The sequence below is a fragment of the Mustelus asterias genome, chromosome 9, assembly GCF_964213995.1.
Source record: "Mustelus asterias chromosome 9, sMusAst1.hap1.1, whole genome shotgun sequence".
NCBI lineage: Eukaryota > Metazoa > Chordata > Chondrichthyes > Carcharhiniformes > Triakidae > Mustelus > Mustelus asterias.
The window spans coordinates 61973349-61996655 of NC_135809.1; positions in this window are offsets into that span (position 1 = coordinate 61973349).

Below are 23307 nucleotides of genomic sequence, written 5' to 3' on the forward strand. Positions count from 1 at the left end.
GTCCCTGATGGCACTGTCAGTCTCTGTCTGCACTGTTAGTCTCTGTCCGCACTGTTTGTCTCTGTCCGCACTGTCAGTCTCTGTCTGCACTGTTCGTCTCTGTCCATGCTCTTCAGTCTCTGTCCGCGTTGTCAGTCTCAGTCTAGACTGTCTGTCTCTGTCCGCACTGTCTGTCTCTGTCTGCACTATCTGTCTCTTTCCGCACTGTCAGTCTCTGTGCCCACTGCCAGTCTATGTCCGCACTGTCAGTCTCTGTCTGCACTGTCTGTCTCTGTCCGCAATGTTCGTCTCTGTCTCCACTGTCAGTCTCTGTCCGCACTGTCAATCCTTGTCTGCACTGTCAATCCCTGTGCGCACTGTCAATCCCTGTCCGCACTGTCAATCCCTGTCCGCACTGTCAATCCCTGTCCGCACTGTCAATCCCTGTCCGCACTGTCATTCCCTGTCCGCACTGTCAATCCCTCGCTGCACTGAAAATCCCAATCCGCACTCTCAAACCCTGTCCGCAGTGTCAATCACTGTCTGCATTGGCCGTCCCTTTCTGCACTGTCGGTCTCTGTCCGCACTGTCTGTCTGTGTCCGCACTGTCAATCCCTGTCCGCACTGTCAGTCTCTGTCCACACTGTCAGTCTCTGTCCGCAATGTTCGTCTCCTTCCACACTGTCAATCTCTGTCCGTACTGTTAGTCTCTGTCCGCACTGTCAGTCTCTGTCCGCACTGTCAGTCTCTGTCTGCGTTTTCAGTCTCTGCACAAACTGTAAGTCTCTGGCCGCACCGTCAGTCTCTGGCCGCACTGCCAGTCTATGTCCGCACTGAAAGTCTCTGTCTGCACTGTCAGTCTCTGTCAGCAATGTTCGTCTCCGTCTGCACGGTCAGTCTCTGTCCGCACTGTCAGTCTCTTTCCGCACTGTCAGTCTCTGTCTGCACTGTCAGTCTCTGTCCGCAATGTTCGTCTCTTTCCACACTGTCAGTCTCTGTCCGCACTGTTAGTCTCTGTCCGCACTGTCAGTCTCTGTCCGCACTGTCAGTCTCTGTCTGCGTTTTCAGTCTCTGCACAAACTGTCAGTCTCTGGCCGCACTGCCAGTCTATGTCCGCACTGAAATTCACTGTCTGCACTGTCAGTCTCTGTCCGCACTGTTCGTCTCTGTCTCCACTGTCAGTCTCTGTCTGCACTGTCAATCCCTGTCCGCACTGTCAATCCCTGTCTGCACTGTCAGTCTCTGTCCGCATTGTTCGTCTCTGTCTCCACTGTCAGTCACTGTTCGCACTGTCAGTCTCTGTCTGCACTGTCAATCCCTGTCCGCACTGTCAATCCCTGTCTGCACTGTCAATCTCTGTCCGCAATGTTAGTCTATGTCTGCACTGTCAGTCTAGTCTGCACTGTCAATCTATGTCTGCACTGTCAATCTCTGTCCCCACTGTGAGTCCCTGACAGCACTGTCAGTCTCTGTCCGCACTGTTAGTCTCTGTCCGCACTGTTAGTATCTGTCCGCACTGTTAGTCTCTGTCCGCACTGTCAGTCTAGTCTGCACTGTCAGTCTAGGTCCGCACTGTCAATCTCTGTCCCCACTGTGAGTCCCTGATGGCACTGTCAGTCTCTGTCCGCACTGTTAGTCTCTGTCCGCACTGTTTGTCTCTGTCCGCACTGTCAGTCTCTGTCTGCACTGTTAGTCTCTGTCCATGCTCTTCAGTCTCTGTCCGCGTTGTCAGTCTCAGTCCAGACTGTCTGTCTCTGTCTGCACTGTCTGTCTCTGTCCGCACTGTCTGTCTCTTTCCGCACTGTCAGTCTCTGTGCCCACTGCCAGTCGATGTCCGCACTGTCAGTCTCTGTCTGCACTGTCTGTCTCTGTCCGCAATGTTCGTCTCTGTCTCCACTGTCAGTCTCTGTCCACACTGTCAATCCCTGTCCGCACTGTCAATCCCTGTCCGCACTGTCAATCCCTGTCCGCACTGTCAATCCCTGTCCGCACTGTCAATCCCTGTCCGCACTGTCAATCCCTGTCCGCACTGTCAATCCCTGTCCGCACTGTCAATCCCTTTCCTCACTGTCAATCCTTGTCTGCACTGTCAATCCCTCGCTGCACTGAAAATCCCAGTCCGCACTCTCAAACCCTGTCCGCAGTGTCAATCACTGTCTGCATTGGCCGTCCCTTTCTGCACTGTCGGTCTCTGTCCGCACTGTCTGTCTGTGTCCGCACTGTCAATCCCTGTCCGCACTGTCAGTCTCTGTCTGCACTGTCAGTCTCTGTCCGCACTGTCAGTCTCTGTCTGCGTTTTCAGTCTCTGCACAAACTGTAAGTCTCTGGCCGCACTGTCAGTCTCTGGCCGCACTGCCAGTCTATGTCTGCACTGAAAGTCTCTGTCTGCACTGTCAGTCTCTGTCAGCAATGTCTGTCTCTGTCCGCACTGTCAGTCTCTGTCCGCACTGTCAGTCTCTGTCTGCGTTTTCAGTCTCTGCACAAACTGTCAGTCTCTGGCCGCACTGCCAGTCTATGTCCGCACTGAAATTCTCTGTCTGCACTGTCAGTCTCTGTCCGCACTGTTCGTCTCTGTCTCCACTGTCAGTCTCTGTCTGCACTGTCAATCCCTGTCCGCACTGTCAATCCCTGTCTGCACTGTCAGTCTCTGTCTGCACTGTTAGTCTCTGTCCGTGCTCTTCAGTCTCTGTCCGCGTTGTCAGTCTCAGTCCAGACTGTCTGTCTCTGTCCGCACTGTCTGTCTCTGTCCGCACTGTCTGTCTCTTTCCGCACTGTCAGTCTCTGTGCCCACTGCCAGTCTATGTCCGCACTGTCAGTCTCTGTCTGCACTCTCTGTCTCTGTCCGCAATGTTCGTCTCTGTCTCCACTGTCAGTCTCTGTCCGCACTGTCAATCCCTGTCCGCACTGTCAATCCCTGTCCGCACTGTCAATCCATTTCCGCACTGTCAATCTCTGTCCCCACTGTGAGTCCCTGATGGCACTGTCAGTCTCTGTCTGCACTGTTAGTCTCTGTCCGCACTGTTTGTCTCTGTCCGCACTGTCAGTCTCTGTCTGCACTGTTCGTCTCTGTCCATGCTCTTCAGTCTCTGTCCGCGTTGTCAGTCTCAGTCTAGACTGTCTGTCTCTGTCCGCACTGTCTGTCTCTGTCCGCACTATCTGTCTCTTTCCGCACTGTCAGTCTCTGTGCCCACTGCCAGTCTATGTCCGCACTGTCAGTCTCTGTCTGCACTGTCTGTCTCTGTCCGCAATGTTCGTCTCTGTCTCCACTGTCAGTCTCTGTCCGCACTGTCAATCCTTGTCTGCACTGTCAATCCCTGTGCGCACTGTCAATCCCTGTCCGCACTGTCAATCCCTGTCCGCACTGTCAATCCCTGTCCGCACTGTCAATCCCTGTCCGCACTGTCATTCCCTGTCCGCACTGTCAATCCCTCGCTGCACTGAAAATCCCAATCCGCACTCTCAAACCCTGTCCGCAGTGTCAATCACTGTCTGCATTGGCCGTCCCTTTCTGCACTGTCGGTCTCTGTCCGCACTGTCTGTCTGTGTCCGCACTGTCAATCCCTGTCCGCACTGTCAGTCTCTGTCCACACTGTCAGTCTCTGTCCGCAATGTTCGTCTCCTTCCACACTGTCAATCTCTGTCCGTACTGTTAGTCTCTGTCCGCACTGTCAGTCTCTGTCCGCACTGTCAGTCTCTGTCTGCGTTTTCAGTCTCTGCACAAACTGTAAGTCTCTGGCCGCACCGTCAGTCTCTGGCCGCACTGCCAGTCTATGTCCGCACTGAAAGTCTCTGTCTGCACTGTCAGTCTCTGTCAGCAATGTTCGTCTCCGTCTGCACGGTCAGTCTCTGTCCGCACTGTCAGTCTCTTTCCGCACTGTCAGTCTCTGTCTGCACTGTCAGTCTCTGTCCGCAATGTTCGTCTCTTTCCACACTGTCAGTCTCTGTCCGCACTGTTAGTCTCTGTCCGCACTGTCAGTCTCTGTCCGCACTGTCAGTCTCTGTCTGCGTTTTCAGTCTCTGCACAAACTGTCAGTCTCTGGCCGCACTGCCAGTCTATGTCCGCACTGAAATTCACTGTCTGCACTGTCAGTCTCTGTCCGCACTGTTCGTCTCTGTCTCCACTGTCAGTCTCTGTCTGCACTGTCAATCCCTGTCCGCACTGTCAATCCCTGTCTGCACTGTCAGTCTCTGTCCGCATTGTTCGTCTCTGTCTCCACTGTCAGTCACTGTTCGCACTGTCAGTCTCTGTCTGCACTGTCAATCCCTGTCCGCACTGTCAATCCCTGTCTGCACTGTCAATCTCTGTCCGCAATGTTAGTCTATGTCTGCACTGTCAGTCTAGTCTGCACTGTCAATCTATGTCTGCACTGTCAATCTCTGTCCCCACTGTGAGTCCCTGACAGCACTGTCAGTCTCTGTCCGCACTGTTAGTCTCTGTCCGCACTGTTAGTATCTGTCCGCACTGTTAGTCTCTGTCCGCACTGTCAGTCTAGTCTGCACTGTCAGTCTAGGTCCGCACTGTCAATCTCTGTCCCCACTGTGAGTCCCTGATGGCACTGTCAGTCTCTGTCCGCACTGTTAGTCTCTGTCCGCACTGTTTGTCTCTGTCCGCACTGTCAGTCTCTGTCTGCACTGTTAGTCTCTGTCCATGCTCTTCAGTCTCTGTCCGCGTTGTCAGTCTCAGTCCAGACTGTCTGTCTCTGTCTGCACTGTCTGTCTCTGTCCGCACTGTCTGTCTCTTTCCGCACTGTCAGTCTCTGTGCCCACTGCCAGTCGATGTCCGCACTGTCAGTCTCTGTCTGCACTGTCTGTCTCTGTCCGCAATGTTCGTCTCTGTCTCCACTGTCAGTCTCTGTCCACACTGTCAATCCCTGTCCGCACTGTCAATCCCTGTCCGCACTGTCAATCCCTGTCCGCACTGTCAATCCCTGTCCGCACTGTCAATCCCTGTCCGCACTGTCAATCCCTGTCCGCACTGTCAATCCCTTTCCTCACTGTCAATCCCTGTCTGCACTGTCAATCCCTCGCTGCACTGAAAATCCCAGTCCGCACTCTCAAACCCTGTCCGCAGTGTCAATCACTGTCTGCATTGGCCGTCCCTTTCTGCACTGTCGGTCTCTGTCCGCACTGTCTGTCTGTGTCCGCACTGTCAATCCCTGTCCGCACTGTCAGTCTCTGTCTGCACTGTCAGTCTCTGTCCGCACTGTCAGTCTCTGTCTGCGTTTTCAGTCTCTGCACAAACTGTCAGTCTCTGGCCGCACTGTCAGTCTCTGTCCGCACTGTTAGTCTCTGTCCGCACTGTTTGTCTCTGTCCGCACTGTCGGTCTCTGTCTGCACTGTTAGTCTCTGTCCATGCTCTTCAGTCTCTGTCCGCGTTGTCAGTCTCAGTCCAGACTGTCTGTCTCTGTCCGCACTGTCTGTCTCTGTCCGCACTGTCTGTCTCTTTCCGCACTGTCAGTCTCTGTGCCCACTGCCAGTCTATGTCCGCACTGTCAGTCTCTGTCTGCACTGTCTGTCTCTGTCCGCAATGTTCGTCTCTGTCTCCACTGTCAGTCTCTGTCCGCACTGTCAATCCCTGTCCGCACTGTCAATCCCTGTCCGCACTGTCAATCCCTGTCCGCACTGTCAATCCATGTCCGCACTGTCAATCTCTGTCCCCACTGTGAGTCCCTGATGGCACTGTCAGTCTCTGTCTGCACTGTTAATCTCTGTCCGCACTGTTTGTCTCTGTCCGCACTGTCAATCCTTGTCTGCACTGTCAATCCCTGTCCGCACTGTCAATCCCTGTCCGCACTGTCAATCCCTGTCCGCACTGTCAATCCCTGTCGGCACTGTCAATCCCTGTCGGCACTGTCAATCCCTGTCGGCACTGTCAATCCCTGTCCGCACTGTCAATCCCTGTCCGCACTGTCAATCCCTGTCCGCACTGTCAATCCCTGTCCGCACTGTCAATCCCTTTCCTCACTGTCAATCCCTGTCCGCACTGTCAATCCCTCGCTGCACTGTCAATCCCTCGCTGCACTGAAAATCCCAATCCGCACTGTCAATCCCTGTCCGCACTGTCAATCCCTTTCCTCACTGTCAATCCTTGTCTGCACTGTCAATCCCTCGCTGCACTGAAAATCCCAGTCCGCACTCTCAAACCCTGTCCGCAGTGTCAATCACTGTCTGCATTGGCCGTCCCTTTCTGCACTGTCGGTCTCTGTCCGCACTGTCTGTCTGTGTCCGCACTGTCAATCCCTGTCCGCACTGTCAGTCTCTGTCCACACTGTCAGTCTCTGTCCGCAATGTTCGTCTCCTTCCACACTGTCAATCTCTGTCCGTACTGTTAGTCTCTGTCTGCACTGTCAGTCTCTGTCCGCACTGTCAGTCTCTGTCTGCGTTTTCAGTCTCTGCACAAACTGTAAGTCTCTGGCCGCACCGTCAGTCTCTGGCCGCACTGCCAGTCTATGTCCGCACTGAAAGTCTCTGTCTGCACTGTCAGTCTCTGTCAGCAATGTTCGTCTCCGTCTGCACGGTCAGTCTCTGTCCGCACTGTCAGTCTCTTTCCGCACTGTCAGTCTCTGTCTGCACTGTCAGTCTCTGTCCGCAATGTTCGTCTCTTTCCACACTGTCAGTCTCTGTCCGCACTGTTAGTCTCTGTCCGCACTGTCAGTCTCTGTCCGCACTGTCAGTCTCTGTCTGCGTTTTCAGTCTCTGCACAAACTGTCAGTCTCTGGCCGCACTGCCAGTCTATGTCCGCACTGAAACTCTCTGTCTGCACTGTCAGTCTCTGTCCGCACTGTTCGTCTCTGTCTCCACTGTCAGTCTCTGTCTGCACTGTCAATCCCTGTCCGCACTGTCAATCCCTGTCTGCACTGTCAGTCTCTGTCCGCATTGTTCGTCTCTGTCTCCACTGTCAGTCACTGTTCGCACTGTCAGTCTCTGTCTGCACTGTCAATCCCTGTCCGCACTGTCAATCCCTGTCCGCACTGTCAATCTCTGTCCGCAATGTTAGTCTATGTCTGCACTGTCAGTCTAGTCTGCACTGTCAATATATGTCTGCACTGACAATCTCTGTCCCCACTGTGAGTCCCTGACGGCACTGTCAGTCTCTGTCCGCACTGTTAGTCTCTGTCCGCACTGTTAGTATCTGTCCGCACTGTTAGTCTCTGTCCGCACTGTCAGTCTAGTCTGCACTGTCAGTCTAGGTCCGCACTGTCAATCTCTGTCCCCACTGTGAGTCCCTGATGGCACTGTCAGTCTCTGTCCGCACTGTTTGTCTCTGTCCGCACTGTCAGTCTCTGTCTGCACTGTTAGTCTCTGTCCATGCTCTTCAGTCTCTGTCCGCGTTGTCAGTCTCAGTCCAGACTGTCTGTCTCTGTCTGCACTGTCTGTCTCTGTCCGCACTGTCTGTCTCTTTCCGCACTGTCAGTCTCTGTGCCCACTGCCAGTCGATGTCCGCACTGTCAGTCTCTGTCTGCACTGTCTGTCTCTGTCCGCAATGTTCGTCTCTGTCTCCACTGTCAGTCTCTGTCCACACTGTCAATCCCTGTCCGCACTGTCAATCCCTGTCCGCACTGTCAATCCCTGTCCGCACTGTCAATCCCTGTCCGCACTGTCAATCCCTGTCCGCACTGTCAATCCCTGTCCGCACTGTCAATCCCTTTCCTCACTGTCAATCCTTGTCTGCACTGTCAATCCCTCGCTGCACTGAAAATCCCAGTCCGCACTCTCAAACCCTGTCCGCAGTGTCAATCACTGTCTGCATTGGCCGTCCCTTTCTGCACTGTCGGTCTCTGTCCGCACTGTCTGTCTGTGTCCGCACTGTCAATCCCTGTCCGCACTGTCAGTCTCTGTCTGCACTGTCAGTCTCTGTCCGCACTGTCAGTCTCTGTCTGCGTTTTCAGTCTCTGCACAAACTGTAAGTCTCTGGCCGCACTGTCAGTCTCTGGCCGCACTGCCAGTCTATGTCTGCACTGAAAGTCTCTGTCTGCACTGTCAGTCTCTGTCAGCAATGTCTGTCTCTGTCCGCACTGTCAGTCTCTGTCCGCACTGTCAGTCTCTGTCTGCGTTTTCAGTCTCTGCACAAACTGTCAGTCTCTGGCCGCACTGCCAGTCTATGTCCGCACTGAAATTCTCTGTCTGCACTGTCAGTCTCTGTCCGCACTGTTCGTCTCTGTCTCCACTGTCAGTCTCTGTCTGCACTGTCAATCCCTGTCCGCACTGTCAATCCCTGTCTGCACTGTCAGTCTCTGTCTGCACTGTTAGTCTCTGTCCGTGCTCTTCAGTCTCTGTCCGCGTTGTCAGTCTCAGTCCAGACTGTCTGTCTCTGTCCGCACTGTCTGTCTCTGTCCGCACTGTCTGTCTCTTTCCGCACTGTCAGTCTCTGTGCCCACTGCCAGTCTATGTCCGCACTGTCAGTCTCTGTCTGCACTCTCTGTCTCTGTCCGCAATGTTCGTCTCTGTCTCCACTGTCAGTCTCTGTCCGCACTGTCAATCCCTGTCCGCACTGTCAATCCCTGTCCGCACTGTCAATCCATTTCCGCACTGTCAATCTCTGTCCCCACTGTGAGTCCCTGATGGCACTGTCAGTCTCTGTCTGCACTGTTAGTCTCTGTCCGCACTGTTTGTCTCTGTCCGCACTGTCAGTCTCTGTCTGCACTGTTCGTCTCTGTCCATGCTCTTCAGTCTCTGTCCGCGTTGTCAGTCTCAGTCTAGACTGTCTGTCTCTGTCCGCACTGTCTGTCTCTGTCCGCACTATCTGTCTCTTTCCGCACTGTCAGTCTCTGTGCCCACTGCCAGTCTATGTCCGCACTGTCAGTCTCTGTCTGCACTGTCTGTCTCTGTCCGCAATGTTCGTCTCTGTCTCCACTGTCAGTCTCTGTCCGCACTGTCAATCCTTGTCTGCACTGTCAATCCCTGTGCGCACTGTCAATCCCTGTCCGCACTGTCAATCCCTGTCCGCACTGTCAATCCCTGTCCGCACTGTCAATCCCTGTCCGCACTGTCATTCCCTGTCCGCACTGTCAATCCCTCGCTGCACTGAAAATCCCAATCCGCACTCTCAAACCCTGTCCGCAGTGTCAATCACTGTCTGCATTGGCCGTCCCTTTCTGCACTGTCGGTCTCTGTCCGCACTGTCTGTCTGTGTCCGCACTGTCAATCCCTGTCCGCACTGTCAGTCTCTGTCCACACTGTCAGTCTCTGTCCGCAATGTTCGTCTCCTTCCACACTGTCAATCTCTGTCCGTACTGTTAGTCTCTGTCCGCACTGTCAGTCTCTGTCCGCACTGTCAGTCTCTGTCTGCGTTTTCAGTCTCTGCACAAACTGTAAGTCTCTGGCCGCACCGTCAGTCTCTGGCCGCACTGCCAGTCTATGTCCGCACTGAAAGTCTCTGTCTGCACTGTCAGTCTCTGTCAGCAATGTTCGTCTCCGTCTGCACGGTCAGTCTCTGTCCGCACTGTCAGTCTCTTTCCGCACTGTCAGTCTCTGTCTGCACTGTCAGTCTCTGTCCGCAATGTTCGTCTCTTTCCACACTGTCAGTCTCTGTCCGCACTGTTAGTCTCTGTCCGCACTGTCAGTCTCTGTCCGCACTGTCAGTCTCTGTCTGCGTTTTCAGTCTCTGCACAAACTGTCAGTCTCTGGCCGCACTGCCAGTCTATGTCCGCACTGAAATTCACTGTCTGCACTGTCAGTCTCTGTCCGCACTGTTCGTCTCTGTCTCCACTGTCAGTCTCTGTCTGCACTGTCAATCCCTGTCCGCACTGTCAATCCCTGTCTGCACTGTCAGTCTCTGTCCGCATTGTTCGTCTCTGTCTCCACTGTCAGTCACTGTTCGCACTGTCAGTCTCTGTCTGCACTGTCAATCCCTGTCCGCACTGTCAATCCCTGTCTGCACTGTCAATCTCTGTCCGCAATGTTAGTCTATGTCTGCACTGTCAGTCTAGTCTGCACTGTCAATCTATGTCTGCACTGTCAATCTCTGTCCCCACTGTGAGTCCCTGACAGCACTGTCAGTCTCTGTCCGCACTGTTAGTCTCTGTCCGCACTGTTAGTATCTGTCCGCACTGTTAGTCTCTGTCCGCACTGTCAGTCTAGTCTGCACTGTCAGTCTAGGTCCGCACTGTCAATCTCTGTCCCCACTGTGAGTCCCTGATGGCACTGTCAGTCTCTGTCCGCACTGTTAGTCTCTGTCCGCACTGTTTGTCTCTGTCCGCACTGTCAGTCTCTGTCTGCACTGTTAGTCTCTGTCCATGCTCTTCAGTCTCTGTCCGCGTTGTCAGTCTCAGTCCAGACTGTCTGTCTCTGTCCGCACTGTCTGTCTCTGTCCGCACTGTCTGTCTCTTTCCGCACTGTCAGTCTCTGTGCCCACTGCCAGTCGATGTCCGCACTGTCAGTCTCTGTCTGCACTGTCTGTCTCTGTCCGCAATGTTCGTCTCTGTCTCCACTGTCAGTCTCTGTCCACACTGTCAATCCCTGTCCGCACTGTCAATCCCTGTCCGCACTGTCAATCCCTGTCCGCACTGTCAATCCCTGTCCGCACTGTCAATCCCTGTCCGCACTGTCAATCCCTGTCCGCACTGTCAATCCCTGTCCGCACTGTCAATCCCTTTCCTCACTGTCAATCCTTGTCTGCACTGTCAATCCCTCGCTGCACTGAAAATCCCAGTCCGCACTCTCAAACCCTGTCCGCAGTGTCAATCACTGTCTGCATTGGCCGTCCCTTTCTGCACTGTCGGTCTCTGTCCGCACTGTCTGTCTGTGTCCGCACTGTCAATCCCTGTCCGCACTGTCAGTCTCTGTCTGCACTGTCAGTCTCTGTCCGCACTGTCAGTCTCTGTCTGCGTTTTCAGTCTCTGCACAAACTGTAAGTCTCTGGCCGCACTGTCAGTCTCTGGCCGCACTGCCAGTCTATGTCTGCACTGAAAGTCTCTGTCTGCACTGTCAGTCTCTGTCAGCAATGTCTGTCTCTGTCCGCACTGTCAGTCTCTGTCCGCACTGTCAGTCTCTGTCTGCGTTTTCAGTCTCTGCACAAACTGTCAGTCTCTGGCCGCACTGCCAGTCTATGTCCGCACTGAAATTCTCTGTCTGCACTGTCAGTCTCTGTCCGCACTGTTCGTCTCTGTCTCCACTGTCAGTCTCTGTCTGCACTGTCAATCCCTGTCCGCACTGTCAATCCCTGTCTGCACTGTCAGTCTCTGTCTGCACTGTTAGTCTCTGTCCGTGCTCTTCAGTCTCTGTCCGCGTTGTCAGTCTCAGTCCAGACTGTCTGTCTCTGTCCGCACTGTCTGTCTCTGTCCGCACTGTCTGTCTCTTTCCGCACTGTCAGTCTCTGTGCCCACTGCCAGTCTATGTCCGCACTGTCAGTCTCTGTCTGCACTCTCTGTCTCTGTCCGCAATGTTCGTCTCTGTCTCCACTGTCAGTCTCTGTCCGCACTGTCAATCCCTGTCCGCACTGTCAATCCCTGTCCGCACTGTCAATCCATTTCCGCACTGTCAATCTCTGTCCCCACTGTGAGTCCCTGATGGCACTGTCAGTCTCTGTCTGCACTGTTAGTCTCTGTCCGCACTGTTTGTCTCTGTCCGCACTGTCAGTCTCTGTCTGCACTGTTCGTCTCTGTCCATGCTCTTCAGTCTCTGTCCGCGTTGTCAGTCTCAGTCTAGACTGTCTGTCTCTGTCCGCACTGTCTGTCTCTGTCCGCACTATCTGTCTCTTTCCGCACTGTCAGTCTCTGTGCCCACTGCCAGTCTATGTCCGCACTGTCAGTCTCTGTCTGCACTGTCTGTCTCTGTCCGCAATGTTCGTCTCTGTCTCCACTGTCAGTCTCTGTCCGCACTGTCAATCCTTGTCTGCACTGTCAATCCCTGTGCGCACTGTCAATCCCTGTCCGCACTGTCAATCCCTGTCCGCACTGTCAATCCCTGTCCGCACTGTCAATCCCTGTCCGCACTGTCATTCCCTGTCCGCACTGTCAATCCCTCGCTGCACTGAAAATCCCAATCCGCACTCTCAAACCCTGTCCGCAGTGTCAATCACTGTCTGCATTGGCCGTCCCTTTCTGCACTGTCGGTCTCTGTCCGCACTGTCTGTCTGTGTCCGCACTGTCAATCCCTGTCCGCACTGTCAGTCTCTGTCCACACTGTCAGTCTCTGTCCGCAATGTTCGTCTCCTTCCACACTGTCAATCTCTGTCCGTACTGTTAGTCTCTGTCCGCACTGTCAGTCTCTGTCCGCACTGTCAGTCTCTGTCTGCGTTTTCAGTCTCTGCACAAACTGTAAGTCTCTGGCCGCACCGTCAGTCTCTGGCCGCACTGCCAGTCTATGTCCGCACTGAAAGTCTCTGTCTGCACTGTCAGTCTCTGTCAGCAATGTTCGTCTCCGTCTGCACGGTCAGTCTCTGTCCGCACTGTCAGTCTCTTTCCGCACTGTCAGTCTCTGTCTGCACTGTCAGTCTCTGTCCGCAATGTTCGTCTCTTTCCACACTGTCAGTCTCTGTCCGCACTGTTAGTCTCTGTCCGCACTGTCAGTCTCTGTCCGCACTGTCAGTCTCTGTCTGCGTTTTCAGTCTCTGCACAAACTGTCAGTCTCTGGCCGCACTGCCAGTCTATGTCCGCACTGAAATTCACTGTCTGCACTGTCAGTCTCTGTCCGCACTGTTCGTCTCTGTCTCCACTGTCAGTCTCTGTCTGCACTGTCAATCCCTGTCCGCACTGTCAATCCCTGTCTGCACTGTCAGTCTCTGTCCGCATTGTTCGTCTCTGTCTCCACTGTCAGTCACTGTTCGCACTGTCAGTCTCTGTCTGCACTGTCAATCCCTGTCCGCACTGTCAATCCCTGTCTGCACTGTCAATCTCTGTCCGCAATGTTAGTCTATGTCTGCACTGTCAGTCTAGTCTGCACTGTCAATCTATGTCTGCACTGTCAATCTCTGTCCCCACTGTGAGTCCCTGACAGCACTGTCAGTCTCTGTCCGCACTGTTAGTCTCTGTCCGCACTGTTAGTATCTGTCCGCACTGTTAGTCTCTGTCCGCACTGTCAGTCTAGTCTGCACTGTCAGTCTAGGTCCGCACTGTCAATCTCTGTCCCCACTGTGAGTCCCTGATGGCACTGTCAGTCTCTGTCCGCACTGTTAGTCTCTGTCCGCACTGTTTGTCTCTGTCCGCACTGTCAGTCTCTGTCTGCACTGTTAGTCTCTGTCCATGCTCTTCAGTCTCTGTCCGCGTTGTCAGTCTCAGTCCAGACTGTCTGTCTCTGTCTGCACTGTCTGTCTCTGTCCGCACTGTCTGTCTCTTTCCGCACTGTCAGTCTCTGTGCCCACTGCCAGTCGATGTCCGCACTGTCAGTCTCTGTCTGCACTGTCTGTCTCTGTCCGCAATGTTCGTCTCTGTCTCCACTGTCAGTCTCTGTCCACACTGTCAATCCCTGTCCGCACTGTCAATCCCTGTCCGCACTGTCAATCCCTGTCCGCACTGTCAATCCCTGTCCGCACTGTCAATCCCTGTCCGCACTGTCAATCCCTGTCCGCACTGTCAATCCCTTTCCTCACTGTCAATCCCTGTCTGCACTGTCAATCCCTCGCTGCACTGAAAATCCCAGTCCGCACTCTCAAACCCTGTCCGCAGTGTCAATCACTGTCTGCATTGGCCGTCCCTTTCTGCACTGTCGGTCTCTGTCCGCACTGTCTGTCTGTGTCCGCACTGTCAATCCCTGTCCGCACTGTCAGTCTCTGTCTGCACTGTCAGTCTCTGTCCGCACTGTCAGTCTCTGTCTGCGTTTTCAGTCTCTGCACAAACTGTCAGTCTCTGGCCGCACTGTCAGTCTCTGGCCGCACTGCCAGTCTATGTCCGCACTGAAAGTCTCTGTCTGCACTGTCAGTCTCTGTCAGCAATGTCTGTCTCTGTCCGCACTGTCAGTCTCTGTCTGCACTGTCAGTCTCTGTCTGCACTGTCAGTCTCTGTCTGCACTGTCAGTCTCTGTCTGCACTGTCAGTCTCTGTCCGCACTGTCAGTCTCTGTCCACACTGTTAGACTCTCTCCGCACTGTCAGTCTCTGTCCACACTGTTAGTCTCTGTCCGCACTGTTAGTCTCCGTCCGCACTGTCTTTCTCTGTCCGCACTGTCTGTCTCTGTCCGCACTGTCTTTCTCTGTCCGCACTGTCAATCCCTGTCCGCACTGTCAATCCCTGTCCGCACTGTCAATCCCTGTCCGCACTGTCAATCCCTGTCCGCACTGTCAATCCCTGTCCACACTGTCATTCCCTCGCTGCACTGAAAATCCCAGTCCGCACTGTCAATCCCTGTCCGCACTGTCAATCCCGGTCCGCACTGTCAATCCCTGTCCGCACTGTCAGTCCCTCGCTGCCCTGAAAATCCCAGTCCGCACTCTCAAACCCTGTCCGCAGTGTCAATCACTGTCTGCATTGGCCGTCCCTTTCTGCACTGTCGGTCTCTGTCCGCACTGTCTGTCTGTGTCCGCACTGTCAATCCCTGTCCGCACTGTCAGTCTCTGTCCACACTGTCAGTCTCTGTCTGCACTGCCAGTCTCTGTCCGCAATGTTCGTCTCTTTCCACACTGTCAGTCTCTGTCCGTACTGTTAGTCTCTGTCCGCACTGTCAGTCTCTATCCGCACTGTCAGTCTCTGTCTGCGTTTTCAGTCTCTGCACAAACTGGCAGTCTCTGGCCGCACTGCCAGTCTATGTCCGCACTGAAAGTCTCTGTCTGCACTGAAAGTCTCTGTCTGCACTGTCAGTCTCTGTCAGCAATGTGTGTCTCTGTCTGCACTGTCAGTCTGTGTCCGCACTGTCAATCCCTGTCCACACTGTCAATCTCTGTCCGCACTGTCAGTCTCTGTCCGCACTGTCAGTCACTGTCTGCGTTTTCAGTCTCTGCACAAACTGTCAGTCTCTGGCCACACTGCCAGTCCATGTCCGCACTGAAATTCTCTGTCTGCACTGTCAGTCTCTGTCCGCACTGTTCGTCTCTGTCTCCACTGTCAGTCTCTGTCTGCACTGTCAATCCCTGTCCGCACTGTCAATCCCTGTCTGCACTGTCAGTCTCTGTCCGCATTGTTCGTCTCTGTCTCCACTGTCAGTCACTGTTCGCACTGTCAGTCTCTGTCTGCACTGTCAATGCCTGTCCACACTGTCAGTCTCTGTTCACACTGTCAATCACTGTCTGCACTGTCAATCTTTGTCCGCACTGTCAATCTCAGTTCACACTGTCAATTTCAGTCCACACTATCAATCTCTGTCTTTACTCTCAATCTCTGTCCGCACTGACAAACTCTGTTCACACTGTCAATCTCTGTCCACACTGTCAATCAATGTCCGCCCTGGCAAACTCTGTCCACACTGCCAGTCTCTGTCTGCACAGTCAGTCTCTGTCCGCACTGTCAGTCTCTGTCCACACTCTCAATCTCTGTCCGCACTATCAGTCTCTGTCCGCACTGCCAGTCCCTGTCCCCACTGTCTGTCTCTGTCCACACTGTCAGTCTCTGTCCACACTGTCAATCTCTGTCCACACTGTCAGTCTCTGTTCACACTGTCAATAACTGTCTGCACTGTCAATCTTTGTCCACACTGTCAATCTCAGTTCACAGTGTCAATTTCTGTCCACACTGTCAATTTCTGTCCACACTATCAATCTCTGTCCGCACTGTCAATCCCTGTCCGCACTATCAGTCTCTGTCCACACTGTCAGTCTCTGTCCGCACTGTCAGTCTCTGTCTGCGTTTTCAGTCTCTGCACAAACTGTCAGTCTCTGGCCGCACTGTCAGTCTCTGGCCGCACTGCCAGTCTATGTCCGCACTGAAAGTCTCTGTCTGCACTTTCAGTCTCTGTCAGCAATGTTTGTCTCTGTCTGCACTTTCAGTCTCTGTCAGCAATGTTCGTCTCTTTCCACACTGTCAGTCTCTGTCCGCACTGTTAGTCTCTGTCCGCACTGTCAGTCTCTGTCCGCACTGTCAGTCTCTGTCTGCGTTTTCAGTCTCTGCACAAACTGTCAGTCTCTGGCCGCACTGCCAGTCTGTGTCCGCACTGAAATTCTCTGTCTGCACTGTCAGTCTCTGTCCGCACTGTTCGTCTCTGTCTCCACTGTCAGTCTCTGTCTGCACTGTCAATCCCTGTCCGCACTGTCAATCCCTGTCTGCACTATCAGTCTCTGTCCGCATTGTTCGTCTCTGTCTCCACTGTCAGTCACTGTCCGCACTGTCAGTCTCTGTCTGCACTGTCAATCCCTGTCCGCACTGTCAATCCCTGTCTGCACTGTCAATCTCTGTCCGCAATGTTAGTCTATGTCTGCACTGTCAGTCTAGTCTGCACTGTCAATCTATGTCTGCACTGTCAATCTCTGTCCCCACTGTGAGTCCCTGACGGCACTGTCAGTCTCTGTCCGCACTGTTTGTCTCTGTCCGCACTGTTTGTCTCTGTCCGCACTGTTAGTCTCTGTCCGCACTGTTAGTCTCTGTCCGCACTGTTAGTCTCTGTCCGCACTGTTAGTCTCTGTCTGCACTGTTAGTCTCTGTCCACACTCTCAAGCTCTGTCCACAGTATCAGTCTCTGTCCGCACTGCCAGTCCCTGTCCCCACTATCTGTCTCTGTCCACACTGTCAGTCTCTGTCCACACTGTCAATCTCTGTCCACACTGTCAATGCCTGTCCACACTGTCAGTCTCTGTTCACACTGTCAATTTCTGTCCACACGATCAATCACTGTCTTTACTCTCAATCTCTGTCCGCACTGACAAACTCTGTTCACACTGCCAGTCTCTGTCCGCACTGTCAGTCTCTGGCCACACTGTCAGTCTCTCTCCGCACTGTCAGTCTCTGTCCGCACTGTCAGTCTCTGTCCGCACTGTCAGTCTCTGTCCGCACTGTCAGTCTCTGTCTGCAATGTTCGTCTCTGTCTGCACTGTCAGTCTCTGTCCGCACTGTCTGTCTGTGTCCGCACTGTCAGACTCTGTCCACACTGTCAGACGCTGTCCGCACTGTCAGTCTCTGTCTGCACTGTCAGTCTCTGTCTGCAATGTTCGTCTCTTTCCACACTGTCAGTCTCTGTCCGCACTGTTAGTCTCGGTCCGCAATGTCAGTCTCTGTCCGCACTGTCAGTCTCTGTCTGCGTTTTCAGTCTCTGCACAAACTGTCAGTCTCTGGCCGCACTGCCAGTCTATGTCCGCACTGAAATTCTCTGTCTGCACTGTCAGTCTCTGTCCGCACTATTCGTCTCTGTCTCCACTGTCAGTCTCTCTCTGCACTGTCAATCCCTGTCTGCACTGTCAATCCCTGTCTGCACTGTCAGTCTCTGTCCGCATTGTTCGTCTCTGTCTCCACTGTCAGTCACTGTCCGCACTGTCAGTCTCTGTCTGCACTGTCAATCCCTGTCCGCACTGTCAATCCCTGTCTGCACTGTCAATCTCTGTCCGCAATGTTAGTCTATGTCTGCACTGTCAGTCTAGTCTGCACTGTCAGTCTATGTCCGCACTGTCAATCTCTGTCCCCACTGTGAGTCCCTGACGGCACTGTCAGTCTCTGTCCGCACTGTTTGTCTCTGTCCGCACTGTTTGTCTCTGTCCGCACTGTTGGTCTCTGTCCGCACTGCTGGTCTCTGTCTGCACTGTTAGTCTCTGTCCACACTCTCAATCTCTGTCCACACTGTCAATGCCTGTCCACACTGTCAGTCTCTGTTCACACTGTCAATCACTGTCTGCACTGTCAATCTTTGTCCGCACTGTCAATCTCAGTTCACACTGTCAATTTCTGTCCACACTGTCAATTTCTGTCCACACTATCAATCTCTGTCTTTACTCTCAATCTCTGTCCGCACTGACAAACTCTGTTCACACTGTCAATCTCTGTCCACACTGTCAATCAATGTCCGCCCTGGCAAACTCTGTCCACACTGCCAGTCTCTGTCCGCACTGTCAGTCTCTGTCCGCACTGTCGGTCTCTGTCCGCACTGTCGGTCTCTGTCTGCACTGTCAGTCTCTGTCCGCACTGTCAGTCTCTGTCCACACTGTCAGTCTCTGTCCGCACTGCCAGTCCCTGTCGCCACTGTCTGTCTCTGTCCACACTGTCAGTCTCTGTCCACACTGTCAGTCTCTGTCCACACTGTCAATCTCAGTTCACACTGACAAACTCTGTTCACACTGTCAATCAATGTCCGCCCTGGCAAACTCTGTCCACACTACCAGTCTCTGTCCGCACTGTCAGTCTCTGTCCACACTTTCAGTCTCTCTCCGCACTGTCAGTCTCTGTCCACACTGTTAGTCTCTGTCCGCACTGTTAGTCTCAGTCCATACCATTCTGTCTCTGTCCGCGTTGTCAGTCTCAGTCCAGACTGTCTGTCTCTGTCCGCACTGTCTGTCTCTGTCCGCTCTGTCAATCCCTGTCCGCACTGTCAATCCCAGTCCGCACTGTCAATCCCTTGCTGCACTGTCAATCCCTGTCCGCACTGTCAGTCTCTGGCCGCACTGTCAGTCTCTGGCCGCACTGCCAGTCTATGTCCACACTGAAAGTCTCTGTCTGCACTTTCAGTCTCTGTCAGCAATGTTTGTCTCTGTCTGCACTGTCAGTCTCTGTCCGCACTGTCAGTCTCTGTCTGCACTGTCAGTCTCTGTCTGCAATGTTCGTCTCTTTCCACACTGTCAGTCTCTGTCCGCACTGTTAGTCTCGGTCCGCAATGTCAGTCTCTGTCCGCACTGTCAGTCTCTGTCTGCGTTTTCAGTCTCTGCACAAACTGTCAGTCTCTGGCCGCACTGCCAGTCTATGTCCGCACTGAAATTCTCTGTCTGCACTGTCAGTCTCTGTCCGCACTGTTCGTCTCTGTCTCCACTGTCAGTCTCTGTCTGCACTGTCAATCCCTGTCCGCACTGTCAATCCCTGTCTGCACTATCAGTCTCTGTCCGCATTGTTCGTCTCTGTCTCCACTGTCAGTCACTGTCCGCACTGTCAGTCTCTGTCTGCACTGCCAATCCCTGTCCGCACTGTTCGTCTCTGTCTGCACTGTCAATCTATGTCCGCACTGTCAATCTCTGTCCCCACTGTGAGTCCCTGACGGCACTGTCAGTCTCTGTCCGCACTGTTTGTCTCTGTCCGCACAGTTTGTCTCCATCCGCACTGTTAGTGTCTGTCCGCACTGTTAGTCTCTGTCTGCACTGTTAGTCTCTGACCACACTCTCAATCTCTGTCCACACTATCAGTCTCTGTCCGCACTGCCAGTCCCTGTCCCCACTGTCTGTCTCTGTCCACACTGTCAGTCTCTGTCCACACTGTCAATCTCTGTCCACACTGTCAATGCCTGTCCACACTGTCAGTCTCTGTTCACACTGTCAATCACTGTCTGCACTGTCAATCTTTGTCCGCACTGTCAATCTCAGTTCACACTGTCAATTTCTGTCCGCACTGTCAATTTCTGTCCACACTGTCAATCTTTGTCCACACTGTCAATCTCAGTTCACACTGTCAATTTCTGTCCACACTGTCAATTTCTGTCCACACTATCAATCTCTGTCTTTACTCTCAATCTCTGTCCGCACTGACAAACTCTGTTCACACTGTCAATCTCTGTCCACACTGTCAATCAATGTCCGCCCTGGCAAACTCTGTCCACACTGCCAGTCTCTGTCTGCACTGTCAGTCTCTGTCTGCACTGTCAGTCTCTGTCCGCACTGTCAGTCTCTGTCCGCACTGTCAGTCTCTGTCCACACTGTCAGTCTCTGTCCGCGCTGTCTGTCTCTGTCCGCGATGTGAGTCTCTGTCCGCACTGTCAGTCTCTGTCCGCACTGTCAGTCTCTGTCTGCGTTTTCAGTCTCTGCACAAACTGTCAGTCTCTGGCCGCACTGCCAGTCTATGTCCGCACTGAAATTCTCTGTCTGCACTGTCAGTCTCTGTCCGCACTGTTCGTCTCTGTCTCCACTGTCAGTCTCTCTCTGCACTGTCAATCCCTGTCCGCACTGTCAATCCCTGTCTGCACTGTCAGTCTCTTTCCGCATTGTTCGTCTCTGTCTCCACTGTCAGTCTCTGTCCGCACTGTCAGTCTCTGTCTGTGTTTTCAGTCTCTGCACAAACTGTCAGTCTCTGGCCGCACTGTCAGTCTCTGGCCGCACTGCCAGTCGATGTCCGACACTGAAAGTCTCTGTCTGCACTGTCAGTCTCTGTCAGCAATGTTCGTCTCTGTCTGCACTGTCAGTCTCTGTCCGCACTGTCTGTCTGTGTCCGCACTGTCAGTCTCTGTCTGCACTGTCAGTCTCTGTCCGCAATGTTCATCTCTTTCCACACTGTCAGTCTCTTTCCGTACTGTTAGTCTCTGTCCGCACTGTCAGTCTCTGTCCGCACTGTCAGTCTCTGTCCGCACTGTCAGTCTCTGTCTGCGTTTTCAGTCTCTGCACAAACTGTCAGTCTCTGGCCGCACTGTCAGTCTCTGGCCGCACTGCCAGTCTATGTCCGCACTGTCAGTCTCTGTCTGCACTGTCAGTCTCTGTCCGCACTGTCTGTCTGTGTCAGCACTGTCAATCCCTGTCCACACTGTCACTCTCTGTCCGCTCTGTCAGTCTCTGTCCTCACTGTCAGTCTCTGTCCTCACTGTCAGTCTCTGTCTGCGCTGTCAGTCTCTGTCCGCACTGTTAGTCTCTGTCCGCACTGTTAGTCTCTGTCCGCACTGTTAGTCTCTGTCCGCACTGTTAGTCTCTGGCCGCACTGTTTGTCTCTGTCCGCACTGTCAGTCTCTGTCCTCACTGTGAGTCTCTGTCCTCACTGTCTGTCTGTGTCCGCACTGTCAATCCCTGTCCGCACTGTCAGTCTCTGACTGCACTGTCAGTCTCTCTCTGCACTGTCAGTCTCTGTTCGCAATGTTCGTCTCTTTCCACAGTGTCAATCTCTGTCGGTACTGTCAGTCTCTGTCTGCACTGTCAGTCTCTGTCTGCGTTTTCAGTCTCTGCACAAACTGTCAGTCTCTGGCCGCACTGTCAGTCTCTGGCCGCACTGCCAGTCTATGTCCGCACTGCCAGTCTATGTCCGCACTGTCAGTCTCTGTCTGCACTGTCAGTCTCTGTCCGCACTGTCTGTCTGTGTCAGCACTGTCAATCCCTGTCCACACTGTCACTCTCTGTCCGCACTGTCAGTCTCTGTCCTCACTGTCAGTCTCTGTCCTCACTGTCAGTCTCTGTCCGCACTGTTTGTCTCTGTCCGCACTGTTAGTCTCTGACCGCACTGTCGGTCTCTGTCCGCACTGTCTGTCTGTGTCCGCACGGTCAATCCCTGTCTGCACTGTCAGTCTCTGACCGCACTGTCAGTCTCTGTCCGCAATGTTCGTCTCTTTCCACACTGTCAATCTCTGTCCGTACTGTTAGTCTCTGTCCGCACTGTCCGTCTCTGTCCGCACTGTCAGTCTCTGTCTGCGTTTTCAGTCTCTGCACAAACTGTCAGTCTCTGACCGCACTGTCAGTCTCTGGCCGCACTGCCAGTCTATGTCCGCACTGAAAGTCTCTGTCTGCACTGTCAGTCTCTGTCAGCAATGTTCGTCTCTGTCTGCACTGTCAGTCTCTGTCCGCACTGTCTGTCTGTGTCTGCACTGTCAATCCCTGTCCACACTGTCAGTCTCTGTCCGCACTGTCAGTCTCTGGCCGCACTGCCAGTCTATGTCCGCACTGTCAGTCTCTGTCTGCACTGTCAGTCTCTGTCCGCACTGTCTGTCTGTGTCAGCACTGTCAATCCCTGTCCACACTGTCACTCTCTGTCCGCTCTGTCAGTCTCTGTCCTCACTGTCAGTCTCTGTCCTCACTGTCAGTCTCTGTCTGCGCTGTCAGTCTCTGTCCGCACTGTTAGTCTCTGTCCGCACTGTTAGTCTCTGTCCGCACTGTTAGTCTCTGACCGCACTGTTTGTCTCTGTCCGCACTGTCAGTCTCTGTCCTCACTGTGAGTCTCTGTCCTCACTGTCTGTCTGTGTCCGCACTGTCAATCCCTGTCCGCACTGTCAGTCTCTGACTGCACTGTCAGTCTCTGTCTGCACTGTCAGTCTCTGTTCGCAATGTTCGTCTCTTTCCACAGTGTCAATCTCTGTCGGTACTGTCAGTCTCTGTCTGCACTGTCAGTCTCTGTCTGCGTTTTCCGTCTCTGCACAAACTGTCAGTCTCTGGCCGCACTGTCAGTCTCTGGCCGCACTGCCAGTCTATGTCCGCACTGCCAGTCTATGTCCGCACTGTCAGTCTCTGTCTGCACTGTCAGTCTCTGTCCGCACTGTTAGTCTCTGTCTGCACTGTTAGTCTCTGTCCACACTCTCAAGCTCTGTCCACAGTATCAGTCTCTGTCCGCACTGCCAGTCCCTGTCCCCACTATCTGTCTCTGTCCACACTGTCAGTCTCTGTCCACACTGTCAATCTCTGTCCACACTGTCAATGCCTGTCCACACTGTCAGTCTCTGTTCACACTGTCAATTTCTGTCCACACGATCAATCACTGTCTTTACTCTCAATCTCTGTCCGCACTGACAAACTCTGTTCACACTGCCAGTCTCTGTCCGCACTGTCAGTCTCTGGCCACACTGTCAGTCTCTCTCCGCACTGTCAGTCTCTGTCCGCACTGTCAGTCTCTGTCCGCACTGTCAGTCTCTGTCCGCACTGTCAGTCTCTGTCTGCAATGTTCGTCTCTCTCCACACTGTCAGTCTCTGTCCGCACTGTTGATCTCGGTCCGCACTGTCAGTCTCTGTCCGCACTGTCAGTCTCTGTCTGCGTTTTCAGTCTCTGCACAAACTGTCAGTCTCTGGCCGCACTGCCAGTCTATGTCCGCACTGAAATTCTCTGCCTGCACTGTCAGTCTCTGTCCGCACTGTTCGTCTCTGTCTCCACTGTCAGTCTCTGTCTGCACTGTCAATCCCTGTCCGCACTGTCAATCCCTGTCTGCACTATCAGTCTCTGTCCGCATTGTTCGTCTCTGTCTCCACTGTCAGTCACTGTCCACACTGTCAGTCTCTGTCTGCACTGTTAGTCTCAGTCCGCACTGTTAGTCTCCGTCCGCACTGTTAGTCTCTGTCCGCACTGTTAGTCTCTGTCCGCACTGTTCGTCTCTGTCCACACTATCAATCTCTGTCTTTACTCTCAATCTCTGTCCGCACTGACAAACTCTGTTCACACTGTCAATCTCTGTCCACACTGTCAATCAATGTCCGCCCTGGCAAACTCTGTACACACTGCCAGTCTCTGTCCGCACTGTCAGTCTCTGTCCACACTGTCAGTCTCTCCCCGCACTGTCACTGTCTGTCCGCACTGTTAGTCTCCATCCGCACTGTTAGTCTCCGTCCGCACTGTCTGTCTCTGTCCGCACTGTCTGTCTCTGTCCGCACTGTCTGTCTCTGTCC